Below are 17173 nucleotides of genomic sequence, written 5' to 3'. Positions count from 1 at the left end.
AGAGCACTTGAATATAGGGGGGAAAAAGAAAACTTTTAAAACTTAGTCAATTATTAATCCCTAAAATGACCTAGCATTAAAATATTTCTATTCTACCTTTCATAAATTTTTCTAGGACACAGAAAAAAATGAAAAGTTCTGGGACACTTTTTTACCAGGCCTGCAAAACTTCAGTGCCTGCACTGGAATAAAATGTCAGAAGAAGAAATACAAGCCAAACAAAGTAACGAATTCAAATTCATAAATTCCAATTAAAAGTCAGAGGCCTTTATTATCTGAGTCTATGGGAGGCTTAGAAATGCTATTAAATTGTTTAAGAATTTAAAACAACAATATCCAAAAAAAAAAAAAAGCAATGACCAGTATTGCAGAGAAAATCATGAAGAAAGGTTTAGTTTCTTTAGGGTTTACTCTGATAAAATGCAGTAACATTTAAAATATAGCTTAATGTTATTATAATTAATGAAATTTGTGTTGTTATTGCTATGATGTGGTTATTAGAAAAATTACTAGAACTCAAAATATAATTATCATTTATTATTATTACTTTCCTAAAGTCATGACAAGCCAGAATTCCACTGTTTTTTGTTTACTTCATATTTACCTGCTGAAAATGATCATTGGGGGATGGGCATCTTTGCAAAACACTTTTGAGACTTTCAACAATTTACTCAACAAGCTTTTAATCTTTTAATATTAAAATATGTATCTTGCGTTCATTATTTCTCTTCTTTGATTTTTTTTTTAATCTGGCTGAAATGTGAAAATGTTTTTCAATTGATTTTGGGTGTTATGCCTAACTATCGTTTCTAAAATAACCCCTCTCTCCACCTTCATACTCTGTCCTTTACCCTGCTTTTTATCTGTGCTTATAGATTTTTATAAGCTTCATCAATACCTGGTACTTTATCTTATTTTTATTTTATAATTTGTTTGTTATCTGCATCTCCCATTAGAATGTAATCTCTGTGAGGTTCAGGGATTTTCACTTGTTTGGCTTCACTATTGTACCCTAACAGACAAAATCGTTCTTGACATAGTAGTTGATTCATTAATATTTACTGAATGAATTAATGATTTGGACATTCATTCTACCAGTACTTTTATTAACTCCTCAATTTCTACACCTTCTGTGATATCTGCAGTTTTAATTTGCCATCTGTGTATATAGTATGTATCAGGTGACTAGTGTCCAACAGTCAGCCAGAAATAGACTAAGCTCTACTACATGGACAATGACAGACACCAGTGCTACACAAAGAAGGACGTTTGAGTGGGAATTAACATCATTCATCAGATAACTAAAGTATTTCTTTTTGCTGGTTCTTTCTAGGCAGCCTCAAATGCTGACTCAAATTCTGACTACTTAGGTAATGAACATCCCTGCATTAATAATACAACTCAGCAATATGTTAAAAAATAACAAAAGACCAAGAGCAAACAAAAAGATTTTAATTCTAAAAATGTGAGGAAGATTTACCGTGAGAAAATATATCAGGATATTTCATCTCCTTGAAACATTATGGGAGAGAAACAAAATATGCTCATCTAACTAGGCAGTTAAAAAGCATACCTGAGTAAATGAAGAAATCTACTTACTTCAAGGATGACAAGAATCAATATTGTAAAGACCTTCTTTCTCCCCAAATTGATCTATACATCCAAAGCAATCCTAGTGAAATCCCAATAGGATTTTTTCATGGAGTTTGACAAAGTGTTTCTAAGATTCACAAGGAAGAGAAAATGTATAAGAATAGAAGAGGCTAGCTAATATTTCAATAAAATATGACATTACATTGATCAGAAATTAAAAAAACAAAACAGTACTTTAAAGTTTAACTCAAGGAAAGTATTATCAATGTAAGTTGCATCATTAGAAAAGAGCGTCCGTAAATAAATTCTCGTGCTTTTGGAAATTCAGGTAACGGTTGACATTTAAGAGGGAGACGTCTGTTACACAACCCTAAGAGGTGCCCTCCATGTTGACATCTGTGTGAATGGTGCCCCCTAGCGAGAGGGACCTGCATTTCCTACAAGTCACGAAAGGAAGCTCTGAAGTTCAGATCCTAACCAAAGGAGTCAATTAATCAATGGGTAGTTTAAAATCATTTAGTTATACATCTGGAGAACAAATGAAGTTGATTAACATTTCATACATTCACAAAAATAAACAACTAAAGGACACAGTCTTAAAAAAACTTCAACAAGTGTTAAAAAAGTTATATGCGAATACGATTTATAATGTTAGTGTAGGGGAGCCTTCTTGAAAAAGACACAAAAAGGAAAATCAACGCAGGAAAAGACTGAAAAATTCAACTGAATGAATCTCAACTCTATATGAAAAATGATCTGATAAACACATTAAAAGACAAATTACTGAGGAAGAATATTTTCAAATAAATTTTAAAAACATGTTAATTTAGAAATTGTCAGTTACAAAGTAGCCACGGGGATGTAAAGTGCAGCATAGAGAATATAGTCAATAATATTGCAATAACTATGTGTGGTGCCAGGTGGGGACTACACTAATCGAGGGGATCACTGTATAAATTATATAAATGTCTAACAACTATGCTGTACATCTGAAACTAATATAAAATAATATTCACTGTCTACTGTAAGTGAAAAAACTAAATATTTTTTTAATTTGCGCAATTTAAATATTCTTTTGAAGAAAATACAAATTGTAAATAAAAATAAAAAAGATACTTTACCTAACTACTAATTAGGAAAATTAAAACTATAAGGTTCTTTTCTTTATAAAATAGATTGGCAATTTAAAAATATTGAATCATAATACTTGTTGGCAAATCGATGAAATCAATATCTATCTATCTATCTATCTATCTATCTATCTATCTATCTATCTATATATCTTCTCATAAAATGCTCCTGAAATTGAAATTTAGTCAAGTATTTTATATTTTCATTAAAAGTGGAAGGTTTAAATAAACTATCACTAATCCATATCATTTAAAAAGCTGTAAAAAGTGGATTATAGCTCTGCATACTAACCAGAAATATTTTCAAATCTTAATGTATTTAAAAGTAAATTTTTTAAAAATCATCTGATATTATACAATTAAAATGAAGTACACAAATGCACAAAATAAACATATAGATACATATTACATAAATATAAAGCAAGGATGGAGATTATATATATATATATAATTTATATACACACAGTCATAAAATTGCCATCCTTGCTTTATTTATTTATTTGTATAAAATTACCATCTTTGCTGTAATAAGTGAATGTATACAAGGACATTCATTATATCTAAATCAGTTAAAATTCATATGAGAAGTTATTCCCAAGTAACTTGTATTTGAAAATACACAAACTTGTAAAGCAATATGAATTACATTATGTGATTACTGTGTGAAATATCTTTTGAACTACTTTAATTCACTTTGTAACTTCAGAATTGGGTATTTTTCTTGCTCTCTTCAATGACTTATATTTGTCAATTTAATTCTTCACGAATATTTTCTCTACCTTTCCCTAGGACGAGCTAGCCAAAGTGTAGCCAGGGCATCGGCTGGCATGTGAGTTGGTGTCTCCACTTAGTTCGGAGCTGAGAAGCATGCGCCGTCTCCTCCCTGCCAGTGTCCAGCCAATGCCCGCAGCTTTGCCCAGCATACTGCTTCATCCAGCTTTAAGAAGATTTATGAAGTACATAGCTATCAAAATGACTTAAAATAGCTTTTCATATTTATTTTGTAAATTTAATTCCAGCTCTTCTGGGTTATGTATATTTTGTGTTTAAAGGAAAATATATATCTCCTGTTTGCACTGAGTATCTCACACTGTCTTCAAATGCCTCTGAAACTCATTGTAGCATCTGCCTTTTACATACCATGTGGTTCTTGACATTTAATAAAATATTAATGCTTTATTTTTTATACTGTAAATAATTGATGTTGCTGTCCCATGCACTCTAGGTGATATAAATCTTCAACTTATGGCTGTTCTTCAGATCAATCCATGTCTCTTTCCTTTCTCACATTTGCCAAGATTTCAAAGGAGAGGAAAACAAAAGAGAAAGTGTGATAAAAGGAAGGTATTTACTTGAATATTAATGTTCTGTTGTTGCAGATGGATGTGGAGTTGGCTGCTGAGTTGCTCGAAACTTCTCCGTACTTTGTGAACCCTGTCCAGATCGCTCCACAATTTCATGTTAGGTTTTCTTTCTGGAACACCTTGTCTCAGTCACATAACTTCAGACAGAATGCATATATTTTCCAGAATAAATATCCTGGCTGAGTTACATCTTTTCTTGCAGAATAAATATACAATCTGTCAATAGCGTCTGATTTTGCTTGGTTTTCAGGCATCTAATGTTTGGTTTACAGTATGGATAAAAGAAGAAAAAAGAGGCTGAAGCCATCAGAGAGGTGAGACAGGGAGTAGGGATCATATTTTTGTACCAAAATTCTAATTAAAGTTTAGGAGCCAAGGAAAAAGCCCCTTTTAAAGTAATTTCCAAAGATCAAATGGAAAGATAATACTCTCACATATCCTGCTACAGTCACCAGCACCACCCCATGTACCCTCATGTCTCTACTCAGCATTACACACTCACACACGGATACAGATGCCAACTCCCATTGACACACATTGACACACATTCACACACTTAAACATCACAACTACTTCCGCCCCAGACACTCAGACACACATGGCCTCTCTACCCACCACTGACACATAGGGCATCTATCAACAAACCCCCCAACTTATACAGGCACAAACTCTCTCTCTCTCTCTCTCTCTCTCTCTGACACACATACACACATGCTGTTTTGAACCAAATGTGACTCTGCTGCAAAATCATTTCCAAAGTAAAACTCACGATCCAGCAGATGTTACTCTTATCAGGCGAAGGACAAAAGGGAAGACAGGGAAGTTATCTTGGCAAAGAATGACAGACTAAAACGAGGAAGTAAAAGGGAAGGCTTTCTTGCTTTTGGCTTTTCCTAGGTCCAGATGGCCCCCAACCCACATCCTCAGGGTTCAATGGCAGTGTGAAGTGCTCCCCTGGGGTGTCATTGTGCTGCCAGGCGGGTTTTGTCAACCCTTTCAGGAAGAAAAGGAGGCAGTCTTCCTCCTGAGCTGGTACTATTCAGCCTAAGTCTGGAACTTCAGAAGCCAGTGAAGAAGCGGTGGGGTCTGGAGGCCCAGTTTGCTCTCTCAGCCACAGCACTGCGCTGCCTCTCAAGCAAAAGCACTTACATCACAGCTTTGCTTCTCAGATCTTACCTCGACTCAGAATCTAAGTCCGCGGCGCGCCATAAACATCACTGTTTCGGGGGCAGCCCTAAAATTGACCACCATTTTCCCCTTTTGCGGTGGAATCTGCACTTCTAGATAGAGATCACGAGTAAAATAAAAAACACACATCTAAACTTGAATCTTAGATAAACAATTAATTGATTTAGTATAACTATGACCAAAAAACTGAGTGGGGCCTATTTAGGCTAAAGAAAGTTTTCTGTTTGAAACTCAAATTTAACTGGGCAGACTGTTCTTGTTTGCTAAATCTCACAACTCAAACTCCGAATGAGAAATGGGATGAAGGAGAAACTAGTGAAAAAAATGAATTTTTAATTTAATTTTTAAAATTTAAAGTTAAGTACAAAACACAAAACCAGTCAAAGAGAAAGAAAGGAATTGAAACAAGCTGGAAATTTAACTGGGAAACACATCTAGCAAGCAGATCTTGGTTTCTAATATCATTCTCTAAAGAAAGGGACAAGGGTTTCTTGGAGAAACCTTGGCTGACTCTATGACTGGAGCAGGAAATATACAAGATGAGCCTGGGACGTCTTATAGTACAAGAAAGAAAAAGAAGCTAAAAAACAAAAACAAAAAACCCCACACAAATAACACCACGTAGAGGAACGTAGGATCCAAATAAAGAGCAGCCGAGGCCAAATCTGGAACAATTTGAACAGCAAAATAAATGAAGTAGTTTTAGATTATAATCCAAAGTGTAAAATAAATATCCATGAGTCCACACAGATACAGATTTATGACTCAATAGATAAAAGAGAGGAGACAAATCTTCCATGCAGTATTCCAAATAATTTATGCAGAAACTATCTTCGCAGGGAGGTGGAGCCTAGCCCGGCCCCGCCCCTCTCCCCGCCCCCTGCCCCCTGCCCCACATGCCTGAAGCCTGGGGAGCACAGAGAAACCGACCGCCTTCCAGAGAATACAGTGCGGAAAGGGTGCAACTAAAAACAATGTCGCAGTGGAAACGCCTGTGACGTGGCCTCTGGGCCCGGTGACCGAGTAATAAACCAGCAGTAATAAACCGTGTTGACAGTATTCACTTGTGATAGGATCTGAGGAGAATGGAACGTTACCTGTAGTGTTTCTTCCTCATAACCCCCAATCTAATCATGAGAAAGACATCAGATATATACCAACAGAAGAGTATTCTACGAAACACCTGACCAGGGCTGCTCAAAACTGTCAAGGTCATCTAGGCAAGGAAAATGTGAGACACTGTTAGAGCAGCCTGGCGACCCCTAAGGAGACAACACAACCAAATGTAATGTATCTTGGATAAGATCCTGGAAACAGACAAAGGACGTTAGGTAAAAACAAAGAAAATCTGAATAAAGTATAAATATGATGTAATAATGCATCAATAACAGTCATTGTAACAATATCATTAATTATACCAAATGTGCCATAAATAGGGGAAACTGGGTATGGGGCGTATGGGAGTTCTCTGCATAATCAGTATAATTTGTGTAAACTACTCTGAAAAATAAAGTTTATTTAAAAAATTGAAGCAGAGTAGGCAGACCTAATTACAGAAGCTCTTCCAGCAGTCTGCCTCTGGGACTGTGATACTCCACGTGCTTCTGCCCGCGAGGAAGGTAATAGCTGAATAAATGTAGCTTACAATCACACGGGGTATTTTATCTCATGAGATAACAATAAGATCACAGATTTGGTTCATAAGTCAAATGTGTCATGAAATCCCCAGCCTTTTATGATTTTTTTCTAAAACAAGTTCTGCCTCCTGAATCTATGGGTGATGTCTCAGTAGGTTGTGACACATGACTGCACAATGACTGACAGCACCAGAGTAGGTCTTCATATAACAGGCCTGTCACAGGAAGACATCGGCACACTGGCCTCTGGCACCTGCTGATTTTCACTAGAAAGGGATGTCTCACCTAGAACACCCCTCTTCTGTCTACCAGGAGATTTCCCTGGTATCTCACTGACCAATCGTGAATGCCCCCAAATGAAGAAGAATCAGTAAGATTAGAATTTAATTATTTTGCTATTCCTAATGAATGAGTGGCATCGCCAATACTCATGGACAGCGGACATCCCATAAAAGAGGCAACCAGACAAGTGAGACATGGTGTTCCTCTTGCTGGATCAAAGAGGCCGCCATCATGATCAAACTTGGCCAAGCCTCTAGATCCAATCACCAATTTGCAGGAAACAGAGAACAGTGAAACAAGATAAACTACACAACAGGGATGCAATCCATAAAACCCACACTCTAGAAAAGCCTATCAGAAACATAACCAAATTTCTTGAACAAATACATTTTAAGAATTAAAATCAAAGGGATGGGTAGAGAAATATACCTATGAGCTATAACAAGAAATAATAATCTTTAAATGTTATCTGATTTCTATAAACCAATCAACCCTGAATATAAAAAAAGATTATTGTCAATTTTAGACTATTTTAGAGGGTCATTTCTGTCAGCAAAAAACAAAAAACACAGGGTGACCATCAGTGTTTGCCTGGGATTTAATGGCCATCTTACGGACGTGGCCTGAGAAGTCCCTATGTTGCCACACACTAGGAAGTTACTTCCAAACAAACATATTTTAAGGTTCATGATATTTTCACAGACACTTTATTTTCTTCCTGCCTTCCCTTTCCTACTGGGACTAGTTTCAGAAGAGCCAACTTTTATAGAAGTATTTTTGGTCTATTCAAGGAATAGCTACTGAGTTAAAAAATGGTGCAAGGCTTTAAATTTAAACCTTTTCTTTTTCAATCTGGTTCTGAGGTCAGTGATGAAATCAGGATATCTTCTGCCACTTCTCTTCCCTTTACTCCCACAATAAACCTACTCTGGTATCTTCTTGGCATTAATTATGCTCATTATTAATAATAATACTTAATTAACAGCGTACACTAGTTTATCCTCCTTCAAAGAGCTATGTCATTAATTTAATTTTGGTTCCTCACAAAAATACGTAAAAAGAAAATGGTATTCTACTCATGGTGTAAATCTGAAGTTCGCTAGGAGTAGAATGTGGATTTCAGAAGCAAATAGCAACAAATAAATGTATGGAGAGACTATGATTAACTCCTTTGTATTGTGGGAGGAGCGTGAGGCTGCAGCTTGGGGTATAGGGGTGACCTGAGGGGGCTAGGATAAGAGAAAAGGTAGAAGTCTGTTAATTTTAGTCTGAATCTTTTTTGTAGTTTAGATTGCTGATGACAAATTCTCTCTGATTGTATTTTTCTGAAAGAATCTTTTTGTCCTCACTTTTTTTTTTGAACACAGAATTATTTGTTGACAGGTTTTATTTTTCCCCCATGTTTAAAAAAATGTCATTCCATTGTTTGCTGGTTTGCATTGCTTCTGAAAAGAAGTCTGTGAAAATTCTTTCTGATATTCTCTGATTGCAAAGTGCCTCCCTCCCCCCCCCCCACTCAGGTTTTGATCATTTTATTTCATCCATTAGCTTATGGTATATCTCATTGTTTTATGTTTACTTTTATTGGAGTTCACAGGGTACTTGGATCTATGGCTTTATAGTTTCCATAAAATTTGGAAAATGTTCACCATTATTCATGTTTTTATTGCGCTCTCTCTTCTGGGATTTCAATGACAAGTGCATGAAGTTTCACAAATGATTGTGTGGATATTGTTTTCATTTTTCTTCCCCAGAATTGATCAGTTATAGGGTAAGTTTATGTATTAATCAGGGTTCACCAGAGAAATTAACAAACAGGATGCAAAAAGAGAGAAAGAGAAAGAGATAGAGTTTAAGGAATTGGCTCAAGTAATTGCAGAGGCTGGCACATCCAGAATCTGCAGGGTGGGCTGGCAGGCTGGCCACTCAGGGAAGACTTGTCGCTTGAGTCTGAAGGCTGTCAGGTGACAGGATTCCCTTTTCCTCCTGGGTGGTCAGTCTTTTATATCTTAAAGCCTCAAAATGATGGGTAGAGCCCCACCACATTATGAAGGGTGATCTTTACTCAAACAAAAATATTGCTAATAAATATGGCAAAACCATTTGAACAGATACACAAATGGCTAGTAAACCTACTACAAATAATTCAGTGTCATTATTCATCCAGTAAATGCAAATTAAAGCCATAGGTAGATACCACTCCATAAATATTTTTTAAAAAATGACTATACTGAATGTGAGCAAGGACGTGGAGCAACTGGAACATAATTCTCACTTATTGTGAATGAGTGTTTAAAACAGTACTTTGGAAATAGTTCGGTAGTTGATTACAAATTAAATACAGACTGTGATGCTTAATTTTATGTGTCAGATTGACTAGGCCATGGCACCCAGATATTTAGCTAACCATTGTAAATGTTTCTGTGAAGGTGTTTTCGTTTTTGTTTTTTTGGTGTTGCAAGAGTGACATCATTTATTTATTTATTATTAGTTTCAGGTGTACAAAACAGTGTAATAGCTAGATATTTATACCCCTCACAAAGTGATAACCTCCTCCCCCATCGACTACCCCTCTGACATCGCACACAGCCATTACATTTCCACTGTCTCTATTCCTTATGCTGTACCCACTTCTTCTGAATATATATATATATATATATATATATATATATATATATATATATATATTAAAGTATAGTTGGCATTCATTACTATTCAGCTTCAGGTGTACAGTGCAGTGATCAGGCATCTATATCATACCTGAGGTGGTATCCCTAATGGAACACGTGTCCATCAGATACCCTACAAAATCTTTACAACATTATTGATTATATACCCCAAACTATCTTTCATATCCTTGTGCCAATCTTGTGGTTACCAATTGTGCTTTCTAACCCCCTCACCCTCTCCCTCATCCCCACCCCCTCTCCCATGTAGAAACCCTCAGTTTTTTCTCTATATCTCTGAGACTGTGTCTGATTAGTCTGTTCATTTATTGTATTCTTTAGATTCCGCATATAAGTGAGATCATATGTTATTTGTCTTTCTCGTCTGACTTATCTCACTTAGCAAAATGTTCTCTAGGTCCATCCATGTTGTTGCAAATGGTAAGATTTCATTCTTCTTTATGGCTGTGTAATACTCCATTGTATAAATGTACCACAGTTTCTTAATCCAGTCGTCTACCAATGGGCATTTTGGTTGTTTCCATGTCTTGGCTATTGTGAACAGTGCTGCAATAAACATAGGCATGCATAAATTTTTTCATATTAGTGTTTTGAATTTCTTTGGATAGACACTTAGGAGTGGAATTGCTGGATCATAAGGTAATTCCATTTCCAGGTTTTGAGATACCTCCATACTGGTTTCCACAGTGGCTGCACCAATCTGCAATCCCACCAACAGTGTATGAGGAATCCGGTTTCTCCACATTCTCGCCCTTGTTGTTTGTTGATTTATTGATGGTAGCCATTTTGATTGGGGTGAGGTGGTATCTCATTGTGGTTTTTATTTGCATTTCTCTAATGATTAATGAGGTTGAGCATTTTTTCATATGTCTATTTGCCATCTGTATGCTGTCTTTAGAAAAATGTCTCTTCAAGTCCTCTGACCATTTTTTAATTGGATTGTTTGTTTTTTCTGGTGTTGAGTTGAATGAGTTTTTTTATAAATTTTGGATATTAACCCCTTATCAGATATATGTAAAGGTGTTTGTAAAATGAGATTATCAGTGGGTAGATTTCTAGTTTCTCTTTTGATATCTCCTTTGACCCATGGATTATTTAGAAGATTGTTGTTTACATTGCAAATATTTGAAATATTTCTCAAGATATTCTTCTTACTGGTTTCTAACTGAATTCCATTGTGGTCAGAGAACATGCTTCATTAATTGAATTACTGTAAATTTACCAAGACTTGTTTTATGACTGAGAATATGGGGTTTCTTCGTAAATGTTTTGTATACACTTGAAAAGCACAGGTATTTTGTCCTTGTGTGGAGTGTCCTGGCGATATCACTTAGATAAAATTGATTGACAGTGTCATTGAACTCTTCTATGTCATTAGTGAGTATCTACTACTTGATGTGTCCACGTCCAGCTGTCCTTCTCAGATGCCAGGCTTGCTGACTGAGAGTGAACTTCCCCGTGCATCTCCCCAAACCCAGAGAAGCAGTAGTGACACAGGTTTGCACCTCAACTTCCACGTGCAGTTCCACTCCCGAGATTGGATGTGTCTAGCTTCCTGCAATCTTCAATATGTTCACTCATGCCTAGGCTCTTTGGTAATATTTTTCTTATTCTTTTCTGACCTCTATTTCCCCAGTTCTTCCCACAATTGTGTAACACTTAATTTCCATGTTAAATTACTTGTAACACAATATTTAGCTATTTCACTTCTCTGAGTGAACTCTATTGGTGAAATTATTAATCCCCAAAGTGTCCCCAGTGAAACCTAAATGTAAACATGAGAATCAGGAATTGATTCTTATACAATTGTATTTAAAGTCTCTAACGTCTGTGTTGCCAACTGTACAAGGGACATTTATACTCCATAGCATCCTGTGACGGAATTGCTACATAAATTGTCTCCTCTGAAATTACCAAGCTTCCACACAAGGCAAGGTTTTGGATGATCAAGGGTCTGCTTCCACAGAATACTTTAGGCAGAATAGGTAGTAATACGTGGTTACGGGTTGCTTCCTGTATGCTGAAGAACTTGGAGTAAGAAAATGTTTAGCTCAGATATCTAACTCTCAACCTTAATATCTGACTAAGGGTCCAAAAAGTTTCTTGGACTTCCCCAAAGAAAAGAATATTCTTGGAAAGTTGATTACATGGAGATGTTAGGAAGAAATATTTACATACCCTTTTATGAATACAAACAAAATGCAAAGATATTTACGTGCCTATGAAAGCTCACCAAAGAGCAATTTCAGAAGAGAGGAATTTTAATCATATTTGAACAAACTGACCCATCCTGTGGATGTCAGTCAACCTCTTCCCCCAGCCACACCTATCCTTACACAATGGGCTTGTGAGCAAAATGGAAAGGCAACAGCAGGGGAAGATACGCATGAGCTTGGAAATACAGCTTCGACTCCCCAAGGCGGATGTGACTACAGGCACTGCTGAGTGGCCGACCAGCTGACATCACAGCCCAGCCTTCCCCAGAGGGAGCAGTCATTGACCAGGGGGCAGTTGATTATACTTGACCACGTCTATCATGGGTGGGGAGTAGTTCATTCCACTATTTACTGTTGGCATTTACCGTGCCCCAAATACAGCGTAAACCACCATCTTTGGACTTACAAAACACCCTAGATAGTATCATGGTATTCCACGTAGAATTCTCTATGGCCAAGGAACTCATTTTACAGACTATGAAGTGCACCGATGACCTTTTGCTCATGCAATTCACTTGTCTTTTGATGTTCCCCATTCCCTGGAAGCACAGAGCCTGAGAGAGAAATCGAATGGCTTTTCTGGAGGTTCAGTTACAGTGCCAGCTGTGTGGCAATGACTTACAGGGTGCTGCAATGTCCTCTAGGAGGCATATATGCTCTAAATCCATCAGCAACATAAGGTGCTGTAGCTACCTGGCCAGGACCTTTGGGTCTAACACCAAGGAGAGAAAATGGGAGTGGCTCCTCTCACTATTAACCCAAAGAGCCATCAGTGGAAGTTTTGCTTCTGATCCTTCATACCTGTGGGCTGTGCTGATTTAAAGAACTTTGTTCCTGAAAGAGTAATGTCCTTATCAGGGAACAGAGCGATAGTATATTAAACTGGAGAATGGGGGTGTCTTTGTGTTCCCCAGTCCTGTGAACCAAACAGGAAAAAAAAGGAAATCATTTTCCTGGCTGGGGTGATCGATCTTGATTATCAAGGAGGGGGTGGGTTACTATACACAGTAAGGATTAGAAAGATTATGTCTCAAATGCAGGAAATCTCGCTAGATGCCTCTTAATATCTCCTTGTCCTGGGATAATAGTTAATGGAACTCTACACAGCCCAACACTGCTAATAGCCCAACTCTTCAGGAAGGAATGTTTGGAACCACTCGTTAAGGAAACATAAATGGCAAGGTGTTTCCTGAGGGCAAAGGAAATATGGACTAGTAGAGATGGAAGGAAGTTATAACTGCCAGCTACAAACATGTGACCGGTTGTAGACAAAAGCACTAGAACTATTATGAGTATTTCTTCTTAATTTTCACATGGATACATTTATAAATATATTAACAAACTTTCCCCTTTCCCAACTGCTATTTGTAGATATGTTAGTAATGTTTAACATTATATCTTGGTGTCTACATGTATCTAACAGGTAATGTGACACCGTTTGAAAAAAAAAATATTAGCCCATGATGTAGAAAATGATGTATGAGACCGAATATTCTCTTTCAGGGAGAGGATTAGCATGTTTTTATGTACAGGAGGGATATTTGTATGTTGTTAGAGGAAAGCACAATTTTACTAGGATCTTTATTTGGGAGTTAACTGGGTTCCCAGAGGTATATATGGATGGCAAGGTGACAAGGTGACAAGAGTGGCTTGTGGTGAAGCTGTGCTGTGTCAACTTGGCTATAACTAACCTTCCCAGGATTCCCTTTCCTGTATTGATTAATCGTCAATACTATCGGGCACAAGAAACATTTGCGTGGGATTTGGTGACAGAAGTGAAGCACCAGCCTTTAAAATCTGAAGGTTGTACTTATAATCGCCGAAACGTGGAAGCAAACAAGATGCCTTTCCTTGGTTGAACAGATAAAGAAACTGCGGTCCATCCATACAGTGGAATATTACCCATCAATAAAAAAAAAAAAATTTAAATCTATCCAGCCATGGCAAGTAATGGAGGAAACTTCAATGCACTCTACTGCTGAGTGAATTGAAAAGACATATTGCTAAGTGATTCTGGAAAAGGCAAAATTATAGAGACAGGGAAAATATCAGGGGTTGCCAGGGGGAGGTGGGAGATGAGGATAAATAGGCAGAACACAGCATTTTTACGACGGCAAAACTATTCTATACGATACTGTAACAGTGCATACATCATATTATGCATGTGTCAAAATCCATAGAACTAAAGCACAAGGAGTGAGCCCTGATATAAATATGGATTTTAGTTAATCATAATGATCAAATTGGTTCAACAATTGCAGCAAATGTACCATACTAAAAAAGATATTAACAATAGGGAAGCTGTGGGGTTGGAGATAGGGAATATATGGAAACTCTGTATTTGCTGTTCAAATTTTCTGTAAACCGAAAACTGCTCTTAAAAAAATAAGTTCTATTCATTAAAACACACACACACAAACCTGAAGGTAGGAGCTGTTTACAAAAGTGAGTGGCAGAGATCCTTGATTTTCCCTGCCCCACATCCAGCTCTCCCTCCTCACTTCTGCCCTACTGGTCAATAGCACCCCCAGGCTCCTACCAGATGCCTCACTGTGAATTCCTAGAGGCAGGAGCCATGGAAACCAATGACACCTGCTGATTTCTATACCTGTCCTTCACGTTTACACTCCAAGGTAACCGTAAAAAGGGGGCCCATCTTCCCAGAAAATGTGGCTCAGTTGCCCCTGCCAGGACTGGCTGGAACTCTTTTCTGATCCTTTTTAGAACTTCAACCCTTGTACCAGATCCAATTCCTCATATAAAGTCCTTATTCCATAATACACTGCTTCGACTTTCCTGACTGAACCTTAACTGAACAGGTTTAAAAAAATCCTCCATGTTTTATTCTGAAGACTACCCAGCGAAAGCAGGGCAATCATGTTTATGATCACAAAGTAAATGAAAAGACGATTGTGAAGGAAGGGAGGAACTTCCTGTTGCTTTATTTCCTGATCACAGGCCTTTAAAATGTGTTTCTCATTTGTGGGCCTATGAATGAAGACCTCATCTGGAATCACAAGGTATATTTAAAGTGATTTGCTATTAAGTTTCATGCAGAAGTGGTAACACACTCCTTTACAGGCCGCTTGATTTGTGTACCTTACCCAGGCATACATTTTGCATAATAAATAAACAGTAACTCACTGCTCTGCTTGATAAGTGACTAGGCATTGTATATTTTCAGCAAGTAGACCACATGTAATTCAAACTGCTTTTAATAGCTGATATGATTCTCCCAAATGCCGCTCCATGCAATAGAGATAACTCTGAACTAGACCACAAGTGTTTATGTAAAAACTCCAGCACAGGGTATATTATCTGACATAATTACACCTTTGAAAGATGCAAATGTGAAACGTGAAACCCTGAACATCCTGTGAAATGTATTCTAATTAACTAATTCCCTGTGTTTCTTAGCCATTGTTAGAAATATCATTTCACAGTCAATCAGCCTGTTATGAGTGTGTGTTTTCACATTGTAATACCTCAGCTATGGCACTTTCAGTTAACTGCCCCTATAGCTATCTCCTAGGAAACTGGCAAAAATACAATGCTATGGTCTTCAACTCTTCCTGTCCATTTGAATGAGGAGCTTATAGTCAATTTGAGAGAAACCTGGCAATAGAATTCTCCACAGGATGTTTTCACAGTGTTTGACTCAATGGGACCCTTAGCACTGCACACAAGGTTCCTGTTATCCAACCCGAGGCTGCCTCTCTAGCCTCGTCTGTCTAGTCTTTTCTCTGTACCCCATACTCCAGGCATTCCACACTGTCTGTGGTTCTCTCAATCCGCTGTGTTTTGATCCTCTTCTGGGCTATGGTTTGTGCTGTGGTCTACCCCAGAAATGATTTTTCCAACCCCTTCTTTTTCTCTGTTTAGCTAATTTCTATGTATTCCCCAAGATCTTCACCTGACTCCTGGAGCGTTTTACATTCATGTGGTACCTGCCAAATAGCTGTCACTGACTCACATCTTGGGTATCTCTTTAGAGCTCTTTTCATTTTTAATTTTTGTTCTCCTAACATTTCTCTGCTTCCCACGTAGCTCCATACTTTGACTATCCACCTGCCCCCCAACATGCAAACGCTCTGAGGATTGTTCTGCTCAGTCCGCCATTATTCCTGGACACGATTCCGTTGTTCTTCACCTCCAGGCACTCTGCGACTTCCCACTAAGGGTGCTCTGATTCTGTGGAACTGCCTGACCCTGCTCTCTCTCCACCCCCTCCGTAACTCCCGCTTTGACTCTGAGCGTGGGAGACAGCAATCAGAAAGCACTGTCGGAAGAGAAAAGGCCTAACTGAGCATCACATGTCTAAATTAATTCCTGGACTTTTTCTCACTCATCTGAAAAAGGTATGTCCTCATTCTCAGTGCAAATTCAATGTAAAGAAGAAATATGGCATAAGATTTATAGCCACGATAAAAATAACAATAGCAACAATTTCTAACATTTATTAAACACTTAAAATAATCTTGATACAGTTCTAAATGCTTGGAATGTATTAACTAACAATCATAATTTTCATTAAAAAGATGAGAATTAGTTACTATAATTACTCCCATTTCATAGGAAGAGGAAATCAAGGCACAGAGAGAGTCTGAGTGGACTTTATTTTAGCAATCAAGCAAGTGAAGCTCAACTGCACTAAGAACGTATTTAAGGTAACAAGGAGGCAGAATTGAATTCATACTTCATTGGGTCCCAAAATAAGCTTTCTCTAACGGACTCCATTATATAGTTAAGTAATTAACTAGGTGATTCTTTCTGATCTTTCAAGTCGTAGCTTAAATGAGATTTCCTGAGAGAGATTCTTCCCTAGTCATTCTCTACCCTCGTATATTACACTTTTTATAGCTGTCTATTCTTTTACTTCACACTTATCAACATATGTACTAAGACACGTATTACCATGGTTCATTTTATGCTTTCTGTACTTTCTGTCTGCATTCCTGGACCAGATGTTGAGACTTAGGTGAGAGACTTCACTGTCAAGGTCTATATATGTCCCCCACTATCTAGCACATAGTAGGTGCACATTGACGATTCTAAAAGGAGTTTTTTATTGAGGCT

This window comes from Rhinolophus hipposideros (assembly GCF_964194185.1).
Source record: "Rhinolophus hipposideros genome assembly, chromosome: 13".
In the NCBI taxonomy this organism is placed as follows: domain Eukaryota; kingdom Metazoa; phylum Chordata; class Mammalia; order Chiroptera; family Rhinolophidae; genus Rhinolophus; species Rhinolophus hipposideros.
This window is presented reverse-complemented; position numbering follows the sequence as displayed.